This window comes from Bos indicus, chromosome 7 (genome assembly GCF_029378745.1).
Source record: "Bos indicus isolate NIAB-ARS_2022 breed Sahiwal x Tharparkar chromosome 7, NIAB-ARS_B.indTharparkar_mat_pri_1.0, whole genome shotgun sequence".
Classification (NCBI taxonomy): Eukaryota; Metazoa; Chordata; class Mammalia; order Artiodactyla; family Bovidae; genus Bos; species Bos indicus.
This window is the reverse complement of record NC_091766.1, coordinates 70,964,542-70,970,924: the sequence shown is the minus strand read 5'-3', so window position 1 is coordinate 70,970,924 and position 6,383 is coordinate 70,964,542. Positions and strand designations below refer to the sequence as shown.

The window sequence follows — 6,383 nt, the reverse complement described above, 5'->3', positions numbered from 1 at the left end:
TCTATAAATTAGGTCTTTCATATCATCTCTATGTCAACTTCTCAAGAAGTCAGGGAAGTATACTCTTGAAGGTGAGCTTGTTGGGAAAAATCATCTGCAAGTGGATTATAATTTCATAAATCATTAATCACTGTTTTTAAAATAAAATGGGTTGTTAAGGAATCTACTATTTAACTTAACAGAATCATATTCTAGAATTCTACTACCAGTTACCATACTAGGTTTATCAAACACTATCACTCCAAAACAACAACAACAAAACCGGGTGGAGTTAAAAAAAAAACACTCACTTCTCTTTAAAGCTTTTAAAGCCTGTAAAATAAAAATCTAAATAAACTGAAATGAAGACAGGGAGATTTTTTTTTAGATGCACATAGACTGGAGACTACTTCAATCTCTAGGGAGTTGCTGAGTCTGAAGGAGAAGCAGGACTGCTATAGGCAGAGAAGTTTTGTGGGAACAAGGAGAAATCAGACAGACTTTTCAAGGCTATGCATAGGCTGGCATGGCACACTGGAATCTGGAAGAGTCCCAAACTCAAAGTTAGCTCTCCCCATCCATCCAGTTTCTCCCATGGAAATTACATTCAATAAGTGAATAAGGTAAGGAAAGCAGAGAGAGATCTTAGTGTTCACATTCCCAAACCCTGCTGGAACTGGGGGTGCTGATCTCCCTCAAGGCATTTAAATCAAAGGTGAACTAAAACTAACTCTACTGGCCCTATTTCAGCTCACTGCTAATTAGATTGATGAGCTCAGGCCCTAATAATAGCTGCATGTGAGAAAGAAGGGTCAGCCTTTTTTGGAGAAAATGATCATCTACTTCAGTCTTTCCTGGTCCTTTATTTACTATATCTGGTATACAATAAAAAACTATGACATGAGAAGAGGCAGGAAAAAGTGACCCATGGTCAAAAGACATAAAAACATATCAATAGACTCAAATCCACAGATGAGTCATATGATGACATTTTCAGAGAAGGACATAATTACCATACATATGTTAAAGAGTTCAGAAGAAAAGAATGAGTCAATGGGGTTAGAGATTGAGAATGCCATCAAATAAATGAAAACTCTATAAAAAGAACCAAATAGAAATTCTATAACTAAAATATATTGTATCTTAGGAAAAGGAAATTGTCAGATGGGCTTCACAGCAGACTGCACAGGGTAGAACAAAGGATTAGTGATCTGCAGGTAAATCACCAGAGATTATACAACTAAAGTAAGAAAAAAAAAATAAAGTAAAAAAATAACAATATCAAAGACCCATGGAACAATATCAATTCAACTAACATAAATGTAATTGGAATCTCAAGAGTAAAGACAGAGAACAGAGAAGAAAAAATATCTGAATTGATGATACCCCCAGATTTTCCAAAACAGATGAAATACTTCAACCCACACATTTTAAAACCATGGCAAACACAAAACAGAATAAATATAAAGAAAAATCACACCAAGGTACATAATAGCCATACAGCTAAAGAGCTAAGATAAATAGGAAATCTTAAAATCAATGAGAAGGAAATAATCATTATAGGAGTATCAACATCAATTATAGCTGATTCCTCATTGGAAACAGTAGAACAACATCTTGAATGTGCTGAAAGAAAAAGAAAACTGTGAATCTAAAACGTTCTCCTCAGTGAAAAAATCCTTTGAAAATAAAGACAATTCAAATATTTTCAGACAATTAAAAACAGAGAATTTATGATCAGCAGACCTGCAGTACAAAAAGCTAGAGAAATTCTTTAGGCTGCAGGAGGAATGATCCCAATCAAGTCCACAGCTGCAGGGAGAAATGAGAAGCACTTAAAAGGAGATTAGTCCTGGGTGTTCATTGGAAGGACTGATGCTAAAGCTGAAACTCCAGTACTTTGGCCACCTCATGCAAAGAGTTGACTCATTGGAAAAGACCCTGATTGTGGGAGGGATTGGGGGCGAGAGGAGAAGGGGACGACAGAGGATGAGATGGCTGGATGGCATCACCGACTCGATGGACATGAGTTTGGGTAAACTCTGGGAATTGGTGATGGACAGGGAGGCCTGGCGTGCTGCAATTCATGGGGTCGCAAAGAGTTGGATACGACTGAGTGCCTGAACTGAACTGAACTGATGTGAATAAATATAAAGGAAGATTAAAAAAATTTTTCTTTTTAAGACTATTTGTTTAAAGCATGTATAATAATACAGCCTCAGGTTTATAATATATTTGAAGTAAAATACATGACTAACAGGCTTCCCTGGAGGCTCAGATGGTAAAGAATGGGCCTGCAAAGCAGGAGACCTGGGTTCAATCCCTGGGTTGAGAAGATCCCCTGGAGAAGAACATGGCAACCCACTCCAGTATTCTTGCCTGGAGAATTGCCATGGACAATGGTGTCGCAAGGAGTCAGACATGCCTGAGTGACTAAGCTAAAGGCAGAAGAGGGATAAATAGAATCATACTTTTGTAAAGTTCTAACATTGTTTACCATTCTTTGTCTCCAAAATCACTGCAGATGGTGACTGCAACCATGAAATTAAAAGATGTCGGCTCCCTAGAAGAAAAGCTATGACCAAACTAGATAGCATATTCAAAAGCAAAGACATCATTTTGCCAACGAAGGTCCATCTAGTCAAAGCTATGTTTTTTCCAGTAGTCATGTATGGATGTGAGAGTTGGACCATAAAGAAAGTTGAGCACGAAAGAACTGATCCTTTTGAACTTTGGTGCTGGAGAAGACTCTTGAGAGTCCCTTGTATAGCAAGGAGATCAAACCAGTAAATCCCAAAGGAAATCAATCCTGAATATTCATTGGAGGGACTGATGCTGAAGCTCCAATACTTTGGTCACCTAATGTGAAGAACTGACTTATTAGAAAAGACCCTGATGCTTGGAAAGACTGAAGGCAGGAGAAGGGGATGACAGAGTACAAGATAGTTGGATGGCATCACTGACTCAACGGACATGAGTTTGTGCAAGCTCCAGGAGATGGTGAAGGACAGGGAAGGCTGGCATTCTGCAGTCCACAGGGTCACAAAGAGTTGGACATGACTGAGAGACTAAACTACAGCAAAACATTGTTTATAGATTGGTATAGTAATAATTTAAGGTGGATTGTGATGTTAAACATTATACCCACTAGATAAATAATTTCTAAAAGTAATACAAAGACATATAGGCAAAATTCGCTAGAGAAGATGAAATGTAAAAATATAAAATACTTGACCAATCCCAAAGAAGGCAGCAAAAGTGGATGGACAAGTAGGAGGAGAGCAAATTATTGGTAATTGGATTAAACATAAATGTAGTAAACATTCCAACAAATGAATAATTGAAAAATAAAAACACAGAATTTTAAAATAGGAAAAAAAAAAAAAACATAGCAGGCATTTCATGAAAGAAAATATGTGAATGGCCAGTAAGCATATGAAGGGATAATCAGAGATATCAGCCATTGAGGAAATGAAAATTGCACCACCACCAGAAACCACTCAACACAGGCACTAGAAAGGCTAAGCTTAAAAAGACTAATGGTACCAAGTGCTGGCAAGGACATGGAGCAGCTGGAATGCTCACAAATTGCTCATGGGAGCATAAACTAGCACAACACTTTGGAAAACTGTCAGTTTCTAATCAGGTTAAACAGATACTCACTCTATGACTTAACAATTATACTCTCAGTCTGTACCAAAGAGAAACAGTGGATTAAAAAGACACATAAAATAATGTTCATAGTGCATCTATTCCTCACATCTCCAAAGGTCCCCTAACAGGAGAGCAAATAATGTTGCATATTCATACAATGGACTACTATTCAGCAAAAGGAGTGAGTTACTAATACCTGCTACCACATGAATCAATTTTTTAAATGTAGGGTAAGCAAAAAGAAATGGCACACAAAGGATTAGACACTATCTGAACCCACTTACATGCAGTTGAAGAACAGAGGAAACTGGTCTAAAAGGACAGGCATGAGAATACTATTGACTACTTTGGGGAATGCGGATGGAGTTTATTAACTGGAAAGGAGAATGAAATAGTTTTCTGGGGAGATGAAAATATTTTACATCTCGATCTTGGTGGTGGATACATGACTATATACTTGATAAAGACATGAAGCTCTATGCTCAAGATGTGTGCATTTTACTATGTATAAATTATACCTTAGTAAAACTGCTGGAAAAAATTGAGTAGAAAAGTTCAGGTGATATAGGCCAACTATTCCCTTGGCATCTGGAACACCACAGTTTCTGGATTTCCTCCTGCCTCTACCCTCAACACTCCTTCTTAGTCCCTTTCATGAATTCTTCTCTGCTTGATTGCCTCTCTAGGTGTGTGTATGCGTGAGAAGCTTTTATTTTATGTTTATTTCCTTTAAAGAAATGCCTTACTGGAACAAATGAAACAGAATGGCTATATACAAAGAAAATTTAATTTCATCTGCCATTCAGTACTGTCTCCTTAAAGAGTGATCCAAACTGTCATTGGCCCTACTCAATTCAAGAGAACACCACCCGTCTCCATGAGATTTTATTGCAGAGCAGGAGAAACCTTGGACCATGCGGTGGGTCTGACCACTTACTAAATTTCATCGGGTCACAGAGCATAAGCCCCAAACTAAATGTCCTAATTGGGGTTCAGAGTTAGAAAATTTGACAACTGCCTTAAAAGAGAGTAATCATACACTCTGAAAATGCCTGGTATTACTTTTATGCATTTGTGTCATCTATAACCATCTTATTTTTCACTTTTACTCTTTCTCCCTATACCTCTTTCTTCCCCTTTATCTTTCTTTTTTCTTTTATTCCTAACTCTCCCACTTCTCTTCCATAAGGTGTGCTATATGTATTTTTAAATTTTTATTTGTACGTGGTGAAGTCGCTCAGTCATGTCCAACTCTTTGCAACCTCATGGACTGTAGCCTACAAGGCTCCTCTGTCCATGGGATTTTCCATGCAGTAGTACTGGAATGGATTGCCATTTCCTTCTCCAGGGGATCTTCCCAACCCAGGGATCGAACCTGGGTCTCCTGCGTTGTAGACAGATGCTTTACCGTCTGAGCCACCAGGGAAGTCCTATATATGTTTAATATATATGTATATATTACTCTTTTTTTTCTCAGAGAGGTGAAATGCCTTATATTTTCATTAAAAAATGTAGTGAAACAAATGAAAAATAAAGTGGATTTTTACTTTGATCCTTTGTTAATTTTTCATGTGAGTCATATTGATCTTTGCTCTAGGATTACACATTAAATTAACTGTTTCTTTTCTGTGTGACTATGTGTATGTGTGTATTTTTTTTTTCAAAAGGTAGCAAGTCCCAAGCTCTGTATTATAGAGAATAAACTTGTAAGTTTCTCTAGCTTTATTTTTGACTTCAGTGTATTCTGAAGTGGCTAGGAGAAAGTAAATGGGCTTGGAAACAGAACGCCTGGGTATTGGGGGAAATACTCTATCTTTCCAGGAAAAAAATTTGAGACATATTTCAAATGGCTGGTTCATCTAACTTGTAAGTTACAACTGCTTGCTCATTTCAAACAAGAGGTACTAGCAATGTGCATGCACACACACACACTTGCATACACACACTGCAAGATCTTTCAACAGTCAAATATGTCTTATAACAAATTTTCTCTTGTAAATCTGAACCATTATCAACTTGCAGTTTCTGAAGAGAATTAACTTTCCTTGACAGCCATATTTACATAAACCTAAGGCTGTCCACTCTGGTGTTTTCTGCAGTCAGGAAAAAAGTAGACCTGAGAATGAAGTGACCTGCCATTTGGGCAACACACTAGCTGTTGGAATGTTCTTATCATCCTCCTGGCAATTCACTGAAGAAACATTTCACCCTGGCCACTCCAAAGCACAATTGCTGTCACTCCAGTGTGGTATGTGTGGAAGGATCCAAGTTCACTCCATGTTTGTCTGGAAACATGCCCAATGTTCATTACCAGAGAGCTCAGTCTATTTTGATCTTAACCAAATGAAGGTTCCAGAAGTGTTCATTTTGTGGTGAATCCAAATTTTCCTTGTCATTGACACTTATTCCTTTCAGAGAACCAAAGTGGAGAAAGCTTAGCTGTTCATAAACATAGTATATAAATTAATCATGATTTGGGTCCTGAGGTATTTTTTTCCCAATAGTAAAAAGGTCAAAGTAAATGCCATGACACAGCCTGTCTTTCTATAATGAACAGCTGCTTTCCTAAGAAAAAATTGCTCTAACAAAATTCTCCCTATAATAATTTCTATTATTTATTGACTGTTTATTGTCTGCAAGACACTGTATTAAGCCTCACAAGATTATTGCACTAACTCTTCAAAATCCTGAGATAAGCACTGTTCATTTCAGTTCAGTTCAGTTCAGTCGCTCAGTCGTGTCAACTCTTT

The 6,383-nt window shown here is 37.4% G+C and overlaps 1 non-coding gene across 1 annotated transcript; it reads right to left on the bottom strand.

The window, feature by feature from the left end:
• Positions 1–4,987: 4,987 nt before the first annotated feature.
• Positions 4,988–5,059, bottom strand: TRNAC-ACA (transfer RNA cysteine (anticodon ACA)). Its single transcript has one exon. It is a non-coding gene; the product is annotated as a tRNA-Cys (tRNA).
• Between the last annotated feature and the right edge of the window lie 1,324 nt (positions 5,060–6,383).